A 17,599-nucleotide genomic window follows, 5' to 3' on the forward strand; every position below is an offset into this window, starting at 1 on the left:
TTTTTTTTCTTTGCTTCTTTTTTGAATGCCTGGATAATGTGAAAATTATACACGTATGGCTTTTTAACTATACTCTGTACGTTTTTTTAGCTAAGATATATATTTTTTTTGCTTTGCAACCATTTTCCTTGTCTCGTTCTCTAATGGTAGGATAGAAGCCAGTGCTCTGGTGGTGGGCAGTGTACTTGATAAAAAATAATTGCAATCTTTTGATGTTGGCAAACCAAGCAATGTGAAATGGCAGGGAGCACTCCTTTCTCCTGATTGCTGTGTTGCTAGTAGCTCCATTAGTCCTGCAGTCTTGTCTTGTACAAGCAGGAAAATGCTTTACGACTCTCATGTATAGTATATTTATCTTGACAACCTGGCTTACCACATGTCATATAAACAACATTTCACTTACATCAACAATCTATAAAAGTGTTTTAAACTTACAAGTTACTTTTGTAATATGTCCTTAAAATGTATGCTTCCTGCAGCCTTGCCTAAACGCGTGTAACGCTCCATGTTCTCTTATTCTGCGTATGTCATTGTGGTGTTAGCATTTAAGATATGACAAATGTTTAGATGAGGAGGCAGATGTGTTTGATATCATCCTAATTTCCTTACTCCTGTACATTTCCCTTATTTTTATGGTAACAAACCCTTGCAGTCAGTATATCAGAGGTTAAAGTGTGCAGTTTATGAAACAAGTGCATGTGTAACCCAGGCAGCAACATAGGAAATAATGCTGAGTTTCCATTTCACGCATTCTTTTCTTAATATATATTTGGGAACTTGTTCAATGTGACAAACTAGTTTTAGATGGCTCATTTCTTTAATAATTTTTTAATGTATTTATCTACTGCTTTTTTATGTATTTGTATGCAATGATTGTTGATCTGTTGCCTAGGGAAAGTGGATGCAGCCATTTTATGGACTGAACCAATATTTATGAGCTATTTGACATTCTATGAAAACTGTTAAGTAACTGAGTGAAAGTTATTGTACTTTCATAATTGGCCATTTTTGGATTTGATTGACTAACTGTTCCGGTTGGCTATACATATGCTGATTTCACTGCCAACTATAACCAAGCTAGGTGTGTGGCGGCTTCAAGCGACCACTAAAATATAGTTAGATTTTTAACGTTAAACGAGTTAGAATCAATCGCCCTGAAGCTTGTGATTATCGGTCAAACAGATGGATTGTGTTCCATGGTAGTGGCGGTTCGGTTTAGCGCGATCAATTCAGTCTTGACGTTTCTTTGCAATCATATTGGACACGTGTTGGGTGTAAATCTGTTAGGCTGCACAACTAGATCTAAACATGTGGCCAGCTTAAGATGAGCAAATGGAAGTCTGACAACCTGTATACAGTATTAGATTTCATGTGGCAAACTGAGAAGGATTAATATGGCGACTGTGTATAATTCTAATTGCAATGGCCAAAACAGAGGCTCTGTATGGCTTAACTTCATTCTGGTCCCTGACAATAATGAACTTTGTGCTAGAACAAGATGCCTGTTGTTTGCTATTTCGGGCAGGAGGTTGGGGGTTCAGAAGGTCCTGTCATGGACTTAGAAGGCCAGTGATTCAAGTGCTGGGGCGCCACCGTAAAAATGGTTTAGCAGTGCATGAGTTACTGCTCACAAGAATACCAGTGTTATTAGGCATACAATACCCCCAACTTCTTAAATATGCTTTATAAATACTTAAACACAGAGAAGATCTCCGCTCATATACAGCTACAGAGTTTAAGGCAACACTGTGAATTCTTAACTGTTTAATAATGGCATGATACTCTCTGAGCTCAGTATAGAATATGCAAGAAGAAAACTGCAACCATTTAGTTTTGTGACTTGTTAATAAACCTTAATTAGAATAATATGAAGCACAGCTCAGTAAAGGGGGACTTCATACTTTTTACCAAAAATTTGTGTGCATCATAGAACCTTGAAAGGGTCACTAACCCCTGTAGATAAAACGTACTAATTGTTAATGTTGCGCTGATTGACAGTACTAGCTCTGTTGAAGTTAAGAGTTGGGAACATTATTAAGCATAGTAGGATTTACTATATTGGATAGGGAGGCCGCCCATGGTAGACTAGTACTCCTTACAAATACAACATTGCAAGGCATGTCATGCTCTAAGAATAATATGTAGGTGATTGCATGCACCTAAAATTGAGTTATAGGAAGATGGTATTCTCCTTTAAATACCATTGTTATAATCCTGAAAATAAATGGTTTTAATTGTATTCCATGGTGAACTATACTGACGACACACAGACTGTAGAAACATAATTTATATCTTGCTTTGAATCTCTGTATGTTATATATGGGTAATTTGTTTTATAAACATTCTTTCATTTGAAGTAAACGTCCTCTGTATTTTAACCAAAAAAAGCTGTCTGTACTTAAAAATAACTTAAATACAAGTCTCTACTTAACTCTGCTTTCTAAAAGCAGCTTTTCCCACCCTCAAAATATACTTTAGCTCACAGCCCAGCACCCCTCCTGAAGTGCCCTTAGTCACCCTGTTGCACATGCAGTGTGTGTATGCTGTATACATTTTCATAATTTAGTTTTAGCTGATTTTATGCCATATTTTAACCTGCTTCTTGTTTACTGCTTGCTTTTCACATGGTTGTCAGTTTTAGAATAACGCAGTAACTATTATTGCTGCTAGCTTGATGAGCTGTGAATTCTAATGAATTTCTCTGTGCTATAATGGGATTACAATTAGCGCTTGGATTAAACTGTGCCATGAAAATCACCAACACTGTGTATTCTTGACATTTCCCTGTGATAGAGCAGCCAATCCATGTTGGGCTCCATTGTGCAGGATATAAACGGGGTGCAAAAATCTATATGGCCGTCATTTAATCTGATTTCTGTTTGTAGAATGTAGTGCGCTGACTTACTCTATCACGTGTTAGATGTTGCTTAGATTCACATTTATGAAAAATTGTCATGAGTTACTTTCAAATGTAATATTCATGGGGAAATGCCCTCCCTAATGTAAATTATAAGGATATTAATAGTCCCTGAGGAGATTGAAGGTCATATAAATGCTGAAGGCGTCTAATGAACACTGACGTGATGACATCAGAATTCATGATTTATACAGAGATTCTGTGCATGACTTTATACATATACCATATGATGTAATACTATATGGACCATGGCTTTATATTCCTTTAGGTGTTAAGGGTGTATTTACTAAGCAGTGTTAGGAGACAGAGTGATAAGGTGCCAGCCAATCGGCTCCCAACTGTCATCTCACAGGCTGTGTTTGAAAAATGACAGTTGGGAGCTGATTGGCTGGCACCTTATGACTTTTCACTCTGTCTCCTAACACTGCTTAGTAAATAGACCCCTTAGTGTTTTAGGTTGATTTATTTATGAATAGCATCCTGGAAAGAGAGGGTTAAACCAAAAACAAAAGTTGTGAATGAACAGTTAATTAGTCTGAAAGTGTTGCCATGTGTATAAGAGCCTGAGATTCTGGCATACTTCCATACAGTTTAGCCAGGAAACTCGCACCCCTTTTTAAGCCCACAGTGATCTCTAATTCTGCTGTCATCTTCAGCTGAGCCCTCAATGCTGGAAGTTTTCCATATTTCACCTGACCCCTACCTGCAGACAGCAGTCTTCCCTTTGTCATGAGTAAATCCAGTGTCTTGGCAACTGGGGGAGGTCTGGAAACAGAGCTCCGCTTTGGTTTATGGAATAAAGTTATGTTCATTATTTCTTTTGGAAGCCAGTTTTGTAGGCGAAAATCGCGCAATGTATATTTGTGGACAGCACTAGAACTTGAGACTTCCACCCAAATGTGTTTATTTCTAGATCCCTTTCCAAACGAGTCGCATGTCTCAAGTGTCCTCATACCAAGCGTGAGAATATTTTTATACTAGCATTAATGTCAGGTGTGTTTGTATATAGAGCTCATTTTTAGATTTCTAATTTTACATCGTTTTGATAGTAGGGGGAGCAAGTTCTACTGGGTAGCCTTGGGTTTATTTTCTAATGCAATTCTATGAGTAAAAAATATGGATGTTTATCCCATTTCTATTATACTGTATAGTTTCATACTCAAACAATATAAACCTATTTGAGACTGAAATTGTGTATGTATATAGGTAAGGTATAATCTTATCTGTCCCTGCAGAGCCCCCATACAATGTTAGTTGTTGCTGCCAATTCTGTGAATTGTTCTGAGCTGTGGTGCCAGGTCTGACTTTAATTGATCATAGCAGCATGTGGATGTCTCTGGTTTTGGGAGGAGCTTGATCTCTGGTGCAAGTCATGTAACTAGTAGCACAGCTACTGTTGTGACGGTGGGTTGCCAGTGGTATTTGGCACACAGCTGTTTACCCACTGTTTTACTTACTTTCATGAGGTCTTTTGAGATCATTGTATTCGCCTCAATGCATTTAGCTAGTGTTAATCACCTTGAAAGGAGCATCCATAATTTAGATAACATTGGAGGTGGGTATGGGGGCATTTGATTGATGGGGTCTTCAGACCACTTGTCCTCTTTTTGAAAAACACTATTGCTAAGCATGTGTTTGGCCACAGTGGGTATGAGGACTAAAGGAAACATTATAAAGCTTGTCCAAACCAGGTAGGTAAGTGTGTTTGGAAAAATTAAGAAAGCAAAATATAGGGACCTTGTCTTTCTGAATCTGTGTCCTGAAAGTCTCCACCGGACAGCAAGCACCTGTCCTCCCCCCTCACCCCCCTCCAGGCTGCCACTGTTAAGCAGCTGCATCTCCCACCTCCTCTGGCTTTCTTGGGTGCCCTGGTCTGGCCTGTGTCGCCGTGAACCCGGACCTCCTTCCACACCAGGCCCTCTTGCCTGGGAGGTTGTGCTAAGGTCGCAAACCAACAAAGTAGCTAAAATCTATGAGTTAAAATGACAAATGTCCATGACAGTCCATCCTTTCATCAGAATGGTTTAACCAAAGATCTTTTTGGTATTGTGATCCTAATGCAAAAGAGGAAGTCGTGACTCCAATATGTGAAGCAAATGTGTGTATTACCCAAAGAGACAGAGGAAGTTAAAAGAAAAAAATAATAGAGGTGCACATGCAGAAAGAAAGCTGCGGCAAGAACCCTCACAAACTCCTAACTTTTTGTAAAAATGAAATATTTTCTCAGAGTGCTTTAAGTCATCCCTTTCTCCCTCTTGGTAGATAGCAGGTATCATATGAGACATTAATACCAAAAAGAAAAAATCTGCTGCATTACTAACTTTTTATGTAAAAGAACATTTATTTTATGTATCAATAAATCTATAAATTAAGAAATCCATAAATGTGAAAAGCTGGGTACTATACCAGAAATAATTATGACTGCTTGGATAAAGCAAAGATTCAGATCCGGATAACTGGAACTCCAAACAAACAAGAAAGATGGGTAAGTAGCCAGCAGTCACTCAAAGGATGCCCCTTCCAGCTGTAAGGTTGCGGCTGACCACTGATGGGACTCTCTGGTGCAGTGGACTGCTCCTTCATTATAGCTCCGCGGCTGGTTCTGCTATGGTGGGGGTGCCTGCTGGGTGCTCACTTTACAGCAGGCAGCCATTTTCCTATATTGCTGCCTGGACGCTGAATTCTGCAGACTCTCATTGCTCTCGCTGCAATATTGCTGTAATCTGTGCTCCATGTTTGTGGCTCTGCTGTATTCTCTCGTGGATGAAGAGCTCTCATGCCAGACTGAGTGAGTTACTGCAGCTTTTCCTTTTTCTGTGGCTGTATAATGGTGTCTTCATGATGTGATCCATACTTATTTCCTTATAGTTATAGAAGATAACTCTTACCATTTACTTTTCCCTTTTTACTATTTTGGCTCTGGAAATTGATTCCTGCGCTCCTTATCGATATTATCACGTGAGATAGATATATATATATATATATATATTATATATCTCGATCTAAGATTTCACTACCTCCTCAAAGCAGAAGCCATCCAAAGTGCTCAGTCCCCCTGCAGCCATCTGTGGCTCTTCAATCCCTGGCTAGGTCCTCTTCTGTGGGTGCTACTGATTAGTTGTTTTTAACTCTGAGGCTCCATTGACTGTTAAAACTCTCTATCAAATTTTGCCTCCCTTCAAATCTGACTTGTCAAATCATCTCACGGCTGCTATCAGCGAGGTTAAGACTGCACTGATAATCTAGAACAAAAAATGTGGAAGCTGGTCACTTCATGCAATGATTTGATCTCTGCTCAGGACCAGCTTCAGGCAGATATGGATGCGTTTTGGGATAGGATAGCAGTTATCGAGGATTGCTCCCGCAAAACTATCAAAATTTGTGGCATTCCGGACTCGGGGCCTGATTCAGCACAGGACGGAATTGCAAAGCTGTATGCATGCAGCTTTGCAATGCCGTCCTTGCAATTATGGTAATGCAGCATGAGGCATCATGCCTCCTGCATGCATTACTTATCCAAGCTGCGTCCAAGCTTCCGCATCATCAGATAATCTGCGATAACATTGGCCGGCTAAGTGACCCATGGCTTCACGCAAGCCAGCCGCCGCCCATACAATAAAAAGGCCACTTCCCTCCTCCCGCCCCCAATGGCGGCAGCATACCTGATCATCGTGAATCTGTGTTTAGCGTGCACTGCTGAATAAGGCCCTCGGTCTCCAATACTGAGCTACTTCAGTATGTCATGTCCCTCTTCCGCAAATTGCTCCATGACTTGGACAACAGAGATCTCATTGATGCATTCACCGCCTTTCCGCAATTTCGGTCTGTATCGAACTCCCTTCCTAGAGGCACTGTACTCCACATTAATTTTTTTCCCAAGAAGGACAAAATCCTCCGGGCTGTTCGGATAGCTGGCACTTCTTATTCCTTGACTTCTCCGCTATCACTATTACAAAACGTAGAGCTTTGTTTTCCATCACCACGTGTCTCCATGCTCAGAAGATTTCATATTGGTGGGGCTTTCCTGTAAAATTGCTTGCTTGTTCTACATACATTATCTCTTTGCTTGAGGCTGGCGTTAAGCTTTTGGCGGACTAGGACCCTCCCGCATACTGCTGAAAAGGGTTTCTATGTTTCTCCAAGCTGGTCTCTGAAGGATACTTCTGCACACAGCCGTGCCATTGCACACAACCACATTATTGGAATCCCGGAGTTAAGGTGCACCTAACATAAGAGCGGGGGACTGAAATACACACAGTGGACGGTAGTGCATTTATTCAGCAGGCACTTCACGGCTGTACAGGTAGGGGCAGTCTGCGGCCGCAACTGTCGAGCCACATATCACGTGAAGATGAACAATTATTATTGGTGGTTCATATCAGATCCTTTCAGGGACTATAACATCTAAGTGGTTAATTAAAAACTTGATTTTGACAGAGACAATTATCAGGTTTTGATCGTTCATATTCTGATACACCTGTCACAACTAATTTAATGGTGCAGAAATTATACCTGCTTATATCAAGAGCTCATATCTGCAAGATTTTTTGGACTTACAACATACTTGTTATTATCATAAACCGTGTTCTCCCTAGAATTTTTTTCCAGCCGGGTGGCATCTAGAAGTAGCCGGGTGGCATCTAGAAGTAGCCGGGTGGGGCCTTCGCAATAATAAAATGTTTTAAACCCTGACTTTTTATAAGGATTTAAACTTGAAATAACATTTTATATATTCATTTTCCTCTTCTTATTAGAGGCCCAGTCGTCTGATTATGAAAAAGCTGCAAAGTCTGTATGATCTGGTCCTTATTATACAGCTCCCAGATACTGTCACCATTTGCAGGCTCCCAAAGTGCCGGGTGGTGGCTGTTTCTTGCCGGGTGGTGCACCCGCTAAAAACAGCCTGGGGAGAACACTGCATAAAGGTTTTTTCCAGCAAGATGTACATCTGGTCCTAAAAAATACTTGTCTGGCATCTTTTTTTTTTTTTGTTATTTTTTTTTTTTTCAGATCTTTTTGATCGAATTGGGACATTCATTTTAGATTTATGAACAGTAATTGACCTTTATTATTTTTAATACATGTTTTATATACAACCGGTTGTTTTTGTAATATTGATAAGTGTTTATATATATATATATATATATGTGATTTGTATTTTTGTGATATAATCATTGATATTTTACATGTTTATATATGTGATAGGTGAAATTCAGATATTTAATATTATCAGACCTTTTGATTAGCGCAATTGGAGATGTATAGTTTCTTTTTACATCCACACTTGGTGTGTGGGTGTCTAGTGTTTGCCATCACAAGTACACATGCCTTTTTATAGGTGTTAATTTAAAATATATATATATTTTTGCACATTATATTTTTTTATAGCGCCTGAACAATTCCATTGTGTTTTTTTTGGTCTCGGAAATTGCATTATTATTCCTACGTTGACTGCTACTCCTTTTCTAAATGGACCTTCTAGGACTTCGTTCATTTATTTCTAGAGACTTATTTCATTTGGATTATGTCGCCCAGGGTATTTTCATGCTTTCTGTTCAAGGTTTGCAGCCTCTACGTTTGGTATAGTTTGTTAGTGCCACTCCCCCCAATGTCTTTGTATTACTGCACAGGTTCCCTGCATTAACTCCACTGGCCCAAAGTACTGGGCCATTTTGGTTTTCCCTCCTGTATGTATGTTATCTACAATCACCTTCCTATCATAACAGCTGCCCAACTTAAACTCCAATTTATCCAATCTCCGTTAGACTTACTCTCAACTTGAGGAGCGAAATAAACTCCATCCCTCCAAGTCCCTGCATAAACAACTTTTTTCTGTCAGAAGTAAACTTCAAAAACTGCTCCTGTCCTGTACTCAAACAGCTCTTAACAAACTGCCACAAAAGTTTTACTCTACGGACAATAGGGTGGGGAAACTTTTTTGGCTCAGAAATAGAGGGCTTGCCAGGCTCGTAATAGGATTAAACATGTTCTGTCCCCTACGGGAACTAAAGTTTCTAATTTTGCTGAGATTAACCAGTTTGCCCATTATTATGTTCAACTATATAATTTAACAACTGACTCCTCTGTCCCTTAACCCTCACCAACTTCTATTTTGGTCCTTTCTAGAGGGCCTTAATTTATCATCCCTCTTGGCTGATGATCTGGGTGACCTAAATGCCCCATGTCCACAAGCGTGGCCCCCGCTATCGCTCCAACACTGATGACTATGCTGAATTCAGCGGCATGGGGCGATGGCATTTGACAGCATGGCCCCCCGCTGTCACTCCTGGCATCAGCAAGTGTGTATGCGATTGCCGTTGCCGGGACTCCCGTCGCGAACGAGATCGTGCTTGGGTACATATCGTTTAGTGTGTACCCAGCGAAAGTCATTATGTAAAGTAGGCTGCCATTTTTTATTCTCCTTCTGCAATTTACCAATTGACTGTCGAGAAACTCAGGATTAATATTGTAATATAAATGCCCCATGGAGATGCAGATTTGGGAAGAGCAATAGTTATTTTAGCTTATTTGCAGTCCACTAGAAAAATCATGTGAGGATGTTTTTAAGTACACAAGTGTGGTTTTATGTGTAGGTAGCTGGTCCACTTTTAAATCCATTTCTTTTTTTTTTTTTATAGTACACTTCTGTATGAACTAAAAATACATTTGAACTCCCTGCCCTCCCTTGGCAGCACTATGTCTGTACTTTGCAATGTCAACACTAACGTGGAATCATTTTGCCTATTGTTAGAGGACAGCGAGGGCACTACTATGCTCCTGTTTTGTTTATATATAGTATATACAAGTGCATTCAGCAAGGTTAGTTACTCATACCTTACACCAGGTGTTCTTAAACCATAACATTATAAAAATATGTAAATACAGTTTAAGTGAGAGATGTAGACTAATTATGTAAAATATTTATAATAACAAAGCTGTAGCATTAGATTAGAATTGTGATTTAATAAGAAACCCCACAACATTATTTATGGTGCATTTTACACTGTACACTTTCATTCCCATACCTGCAAGTGGTGTAGTCAGTAACTGAGCCCAGAAAGGAATAGATTCCAGGATGTTATGGCACAGGCAGGTTTACGGCTACAGCAGGGGGTTCCAACCTGTCTGTCATCTGATAATCTGCATCCCATGTTCCACCATGTGAGCCTGCACGCTTCTTGTTGCATTGTGGGAGATGGAGTTTGTTGTGTCCTTGCCTAATAAGCTGATACTTTAGCTTCAGGAGAGGAGCAGACAGGAGCCAGACGAGAACTGGGCCAAGATACATACAGTACATACCTCAATCTATGGTCACTCAGTGTACCCACACAACACACCCTCCTCAATTGAGCATGCAGAGGAGGCAGGGCTTCTGATCAATATGCCCACCCCCTCTCGTTAGTACACACTTGGGTTTATACAAGTTGACACTTTATATCATGTGGTTTCATAGATGGTTACCAAAATGTAGGCAGTGATGTAAATTTAAAACATTATACTGACCAATATTTACAGTTCTTGTCATATACTATAGATGTAATATTCCTGTCATCGCATCTGTAACTTTTGGTTCCTCCATAACGTGTATCTTCTCTCTCCCTCTCTATCTCTCTGTCCCAACTTAACATGCAATCCTTGAATTTATTTGCAATAAATTAAGAAATATAATCAATGTTTTGAAAGGACAGATAGATTTATTCCATTTGCATAAACAGATTGAGTGGATGTTTAGCCGATATTTCAGCATGTCAGGCTACTTTTATTGGACAAATTGATTTATGACTGAAGAAGAACAGATTGGAGGAGACCCAGTGCTGATAGGAAGGAGATTTAGAGGGACAGAGGAGAGAAGTCAGAGGGAAGGGGTCAGAGGGAGCTTTTTCAGCCTCTCTTCTGTCTTACAATTGGCCATCCAATTGCCCTCTCCTGGTCTTGGTGTTCACCAAATAAAGGTTGCCTTCCTTGCCAGGCCCTCCATGAGTACCTGACATCCCGTCACATCACGGCAATACAATGTCCAGTTTACGCTTAATCATACATAATTAAATAACGCAGGTGGTCTCAGGTTGCTAGTGAGCACCTTTCCTGACTAGGGGAATTTGTCATTTGTTTTTGCACCCTAATTACAAGCTAGTGCCTTTTCATGATTGCTTATAAAGGTGACAGAATTATGCATATAGTTCCAAGTCTGTGAGCAGCAATGTAAAATATCTTAGGAAATAAGCCACCTTCCCTGTCAATAGATAACCTAATGTACTGAAATCTAGCAGTGGGTAAAAATCATTAGTCTACTGACACTCTAAACCTCATATAGCATGTGCCACCTTGGTACTGAATAGTTATGGGGGGAATTCCATTAGAAGCGAGGGGATGAAGCATCCTGGATGAGTGCCCAGACCTATTACCTGTGCTGTAATCATGCAACTAGCAAATTTCAGTTTGTTTTATATACAGTCAGGTGCATAAATATTGGGACATTGACAGAAATTTCATATTTTGGCCTCTATTCACCACCACAATGGCTTTGAAATGAAACCAACAAGATGCGCTTTAACTGCAGACTTTCATATTTAATTTGAGGGTAATTACATCCAAATCAGGTGATTTTTTTTTAAGTTCTTTATAAAAAAAAAAACAACTAATGCCATCTATTATTCACATAAATATTTCTAACTATTTACACCTGTAAACATTGGCAATGGCTTGCGTACATATACGTGTGTGTGTGTGTGTGTATATATGTATGTGTATGTATGTATGTATGTATGTATATATATATATGTATGTATGTATGTGTATATATATATATATATATGTATATGTATGGGATGTAGTTAAAAAGCCAGCGGACGCCGGAATCCCGACCGCCTGCAGAATGCCGACATTGCTATCCCGAATTAGATAAGGATAGCAGCGTCGGCATCCTGACCGCCGGAATATTGAACGTCCGGATGCCGGCTAAGTATCACTGTTCCCAGGGATAGGGGGGGTTAGGGTTAGGCATCCCTGGGGTGAGATTAGAGTTAGGCACCCCTGGGCAAAAGCTAGGGTTAGGCACCCCCCCCCACCCCCCCAAGAGGGAAAATGTAGTTTCAGGGTGCGGGAAGGGGGGGGGGGGTTAGGCACCACCAGGGGGCAGGATAGGGTTGGGGGGGGGGGGGGGGGAGAAGAGGAGAGTTAAGGTACTTACCTGGCCTGTCGGGATCTTCATGCATCAGGATGCTGCTGTCGGGTTTTGAACCGGCGGCTATTTAGCCGCTCTGTATTTCACGCCAAACCCTTCTGTGTATGTGTATATATTTATATTTTTTATAAGTGTGTCACTGCTTTGGTGCTCATTTACAGCTGGACTTAAATCTGTTTTATGGCACTCCTCTTATCACAGCAGTACACGCCCCCTTTGTTGCTATTTTAGCTAAATCTTGGTGAAAATATTTTTGAGTGTGGACATTGTTACTCTCTACCTATTGACCTGAAAAGACTCTAATAAAGGACTGTGTAAAACACACTTCCACACTATACTGATGTCGCCTCATTATGCTTTTACCATTACATTGCAGTGAGATCATAACATTATTTCAGTTTTATGTATTTGTCCAGATTTGGCATTTTTAGAATAAGAATTATTGGTAATGAGCAATATTTAAATATATTGAAAACAAAACTTTCTGTGCATAAAGAAGAGGACAATTGTTGTAGTTTGTATATATGGGTGCATGAAAGATGTTTGTCACCATTGTGAGGTACTGCCAAGAGACAGTGTGTGATTATATGTTTGTTATGTTATCTTCAAAGAAAATGAAGATATAATTGTGATTTATTGTAGAGAATGCTTTGATTTTGTTTTGGGCTGTTGCTTGACAAATGATGGAATGAACTGATTCTGCAAAAATGAAGAAAAACCAGATTCACAGGCTTTTGGGAGAGAGGTCAGGCCTCCTCTGAGTGATCTTCACTTTTAGTAACATTAGAACATATTAACGCCCCAATGTTAATGACATTGGAAGAAATGAATCTGATTTTCCTTTTTTTACACTCAATGTGTACAGTTATAGATTTCATGATCAAATATCTGCAAAAATATTTTTTTCAAAACCAAGTGATATTAAATAGCTCAAGTTTAAGTTTTGCGGACAGATGATCTTCAAATGGTTGTAGCATGATTGCACAATCAATCTTCATATTACATGGTAAGGGTTGGGCTACGGGATGCTGGCGCTCAGGATCCTGACGCTGGCATCCCGACAGGGTTAGGATACGACACCTGTTGGGTAAGTATCCTAACCCTCCCTCCAGGTAGCCTAAACCTAACCCTTCCCCTAACTCCACTATTTGCCGTTGGGATGCTGGCACCGAGATTGACTGGTGTCTGCATCCCGACAGTCTGTATTTAAACTACATAAGAAATAAATACACAGTGCAAGATTTGTATGTTCTATAGTTAACAAACAACCAAATAAGTTTCTGAAATACTATGTATAGTAAATAAAATGAAGATGACGTCACAAGATTAGGTACATCTAGCCTACATCACTGCCTTTTTTGTTTTGAGCTTGTTTTGGCAAAAAGGTAACAATTGCTGTTTTCCTAACCATAAACTCCAATACCCAACTCTACGCAAAACATTGTAGGTATTGAGTATGACTTATGTTGGCTACAACCCTACCTGTGTCATTGTTATATGGTCAGTACTACTTCACTGCATTGAGAGAATGTTTGTCCTCCCTTCCCTGTGTTTTTATTTTTTTTATTTTATACCCTCTGTATGATTGTCTAGTACTCTCCTAAAAGTTAATACAAGATTTAGTAGCTCTCACAATAAGGAAGTGGGTGCAGACACTTATTTTAATCGTCTCTGAAATTATTTCACGGATTTCTTCCTCTTTCTGAAACTAGTTGTATTGAATATTGGATAAAAAAGGTGCATACCCCCAGTGGTGTCACTGGTGTCTGTGTCACCCAGTGTGCCAAATAGTCCTGTGTGTGTGTCCAAAAAGGGGCGTGGACTTGTGGCACTCCCCCTATTTTCTTCACTCTGGACAGGTGGGAGGTGCTGGGCTGCCCCCTAGAGACTCTCCCTGCACTGCCCGCTCCTGCTCGGGCCGGAAGTCAGACGCTGCACAATAACATCACAGTGCAGCGTCTGGTCACTGTGGAGGAACCGGCATTTTGGTGTTACTCCCTCGGATGGTGACACCAAGTGCGCTCTGCACCCCCCTAGTGATGCCACTGCATACCACAATGTACCCCCCAAAGAGAAGGTACTGGTTCTCTTTTTAATGCTGAAAGTCTCAAGGCTTTAGGTTTGTTCTGCTTGAGTCTCTTATTTGGTAGATGCCACTACAGAGCATGTCTTCTCTCTAAATAAGGGTCAATAGAGTAAAATTCCATCCATAATATACTGTTATGGTGAATGTGCTGTGGTTACCTCACTTTGCTCCCTGCCTAATATTCCTTATTCAATAAACAGTGCTGATGTTATAAGCATCAAGTTTCTCTGCCTCGTTTTTTAGTGAGCCAAGTTGCAGGCTGGCAATGCCAGCTCACAGTTGTACGTGCCTTCCTGACCCGTTGCTTTACAGTCCGCCTTGTTTACATTAACCGTGAAGGGCAGAAATGATCCAGCGGCCCCTCGGGGAGATGAATTTGTGAAGCAGAGTGTTACCAACTGATTTAAGCTTGCAATTCCCAGCTCAAGTAGTGCTTTAAATGAATAAATAGCATTGCAAAAAAATATTATCTGTATTAATGGCACTGGCTTCTATTTTATTACTGTTAATGCCTCGATCATTTTCTTTTTTTTTTTTCATTTTATTTTGTGATTGTAATGTGTTGTGGAACATATGCAATCAAGTTTACCCCTCGTCTTTCTCCTACCCTCGCTTTCCCTAGTAAAACCTGCTTTACTCAGTCTTTTTACCACTGTTGCTGGAGAGTACAAGCTTTCATACTTTAGTTATTTTCTATGGATGGATTCTAATCCTCACATTTGCATTTGCCAGCAGGGACGGGGTTAACAGCGTAGGTGACTCACTGGAGAGTTTAGGGAATCTCCGGCTGACGGGACAGTCAAGAATGTCTGTGTAATGACAGCTCATTCATTCATTATTATCTGGCAGAAAACACATTCATATTACTGCGCAGCATAACAGGCAACCATAGAGGCACTAAGACATCCAACATTGGCATCTTGAAGCGTACAAAAAAATATACAGGCAATAGTCTTTATTTTTTTTGTAATGTTTATTTGGAAACATTGTGTATGTGCTAGCAATGTGCATGCTATATGTGACAGAGAAACTCCCTCTATGGATGGAATGGCTGGTGTGCATAGGAGAAACATCCTCTGCAGTCAGTGTTAGCTGAAATAAGAGGATTTTTGGGTACTTACTATTGAATCCTTTTCTCTTAGTCAGGCTGGGGGACACTGGACCATGGGGTTGTAGGTGGGAAGGTGTGGATTTGGCACACTGAAACCTATAACTCCTCCCCTCTGCAACCCCTGACTTCGGTACCACTTCAAAAGTGCCTGGTAAGGAGAAGCAATACTCAGTGACACTGTCACACCAAAAAATTAAAATGAAATTGACGGTCAAATTCGACCCAAATCATAACTCATACTCAATATAACTGAGCGGGTGGGAGGGAGCCCAGTGTCCATCAGCCTGACTCAGAGAAAAGGATTCAACGAAAAGTACCCAAAAATCCTCTTTTCTCTTTCGTCTGGGCTGGGGGACACTGGACCATGGGGATGTTCAAAAGCCGCCCCCAGGGGAGGGAACGCTCAGGCTGCCTGACCGGAGAACTGAATGACCCCAGAGGCAAGAAACCTGAACTCTGAAAAATGAGCAAACATGCTGGCAGGAGACCTCCAGAAGAGACATGAGTGATGCCCGAGTGGATAAAATTTGCACGGGTCTTCTGAGTAGCCGGTCAACCCTCTAATGCGCTACAAAAGAAACCGCAGAGAACAGTGTGGCGTACAGCCCAGCTAGCAAAGCCATCTCACCCTAGTCCCAGGGAGTCACCAAAGGACAAAAGATCAGAAAGACAACCTCTTGTTGGAAGAAAGGCCGAAACAAGAGTCGGCTTGTGTAAAAAAAATAAAACTGTACAGAGCACCGCACCATCCTCCTGGAAGAGGAGAAAAAAGGTGCCTTGGGAATGCCAACACGAAACCATGCCAACTGAAGGCAATAGCCATAAGGAAGACCAGCTCAGAAGCAACTAACCGAAGATCAGCTGAACGCTCCAACACCCATGCCGCCTGAGTGAAAGCCAACAGAACCAAAGCCAGAGTCCACGGCCCCACCTGTACCAAGGCTTGCCTAGTAACAAGGAATTGGACCTTTGGAAGAAAGGCCAAACGTCTCCACAAACAAAGTGACCGGGCCAAAGCCAGTATAATCACAAAAAGTAGTAGTCAACTGGCCTCTAAACTCCCGCGAAGGAAGGCCAAGGAATGTGAGAAGTGAAAACTTCTAATCCACTCCTACCAAAAACAGTTTCCCAATTCAGAGGAAACTAGAGATATAAGCTTTCCAACCCCTGGTCACCAAATTCCAGTTCGGGAAAACCAATGGAGGAAGGTCCCTGTGTAGAAACAATGAACCCTGTAGCAGCTGGACTGGTGAAGTGGAAGACCCAATCCAGGCAATACTGACTGCCAGAGAATGGCCCCACATCATGACAGTGGAGCCAGCCTGGAGCCTCCAGGATTACCTGTATACGGGAAGGCTTTACGCGCCTGGAGAACCGTAGGTAACAGTGGGAATGGCATAACCGACTCGATAGCCGAAACCTGCACGGAACAGTCAAGGTATTCTCTGCAGAACCAGCAGGTACCCTGTTCACAGACAACCCTGTGAAGTCTTGCCGAGAGGCCCTAAGATCCTCTCGCTGAAGACCTAACCAAAACGAACGCCAGAGAGACCCCTGCATAGCGAGATCACTGCCCTGAGAGGAAGTCCGCTGTCCCTTATCACAGGCATTATTATCGCTGAGAGTCAGCGCTCTAGGGTCCCCCCCGGATGACTTACATTTGCCACCGTGCATTTGTTTGACCACCTGCAAACCTGCCGGCCCCCAAGAGAGGCAGAAAAATGGCTCAGTGCTCGAGCCATTGTGGACGGCTACCCAACGGCCGTAGCATCATAAAGGCAACGTCACGGCCCCCATAGTCCAGGTAGACTTATGTCCTTGGGTACCACAAACCCATCCAGGAGGGACCCAGGAACGGACCTAGAGGAGAATACCGGAAAACAGTCCCTGAATGAGAGTGAGGAGTGCGGTCGGACTGCACCAGCAACCTAGACTAGAGGGATGTCGAGCAACCCTTACAAGGCTGGAGACTTACCCAATGGAACTCCCGCAAATGACCCATGTCCAATGAATGGTCGCTAAGTGGAGAGTCTCATGCCCAAAAAGCAATTGCTCTGCAAGAGCGACGGACAAGGCACCCACAGAATGGATGAGACCAAGGTCAGTAAGGGTCGTGCACTGGCCACCCTAAGCGACAAAACCTCGCTGGAGAGAAATGTCGAAGACCACTTTCAGAGCTGAAGGCGCCAACAAGAAAACGGGGGAGGCCCTGCAATGTCGTGAAACCAACGACCTAGGAAGGTTCGTAACTGTGACGCCCGAGTATCCGTCAGACTGAAATCCAAAAAGAGCCTAGTTGTG

The 17,599-nt window shown here is 41.6% G+C and overlaps 1 protein-coding gene across 4 annotated transcripts in view; it reads left to right on the top strand.

The window, feature by feature from the left end:
• Positions 1–17,599, top strand: part of BAHCC1 (BAH domain and coiled-coil containing 1) — a 132,258-nt gene that overhangs the window by 26,704 nt on the left and 87,955 nt on the right. The gene's annotated exons all lie outside the window — the stretch shown is intronic.

The sequence above is a fragment of the Taudactylus pleione genome, unplaced genomic scaffold (genome assembly GCF_031769625.1).
Source record: "Taudactylus pleione unplaced genomic scaffold, aTauple2 ptg000016l, whole genome shotgun sequence".
NCBI lineage: Eukaryota > Metazoa > Chordata > Amphibia > Anura > Myobatrachidae > Taudactylus > Taudactylus pleione.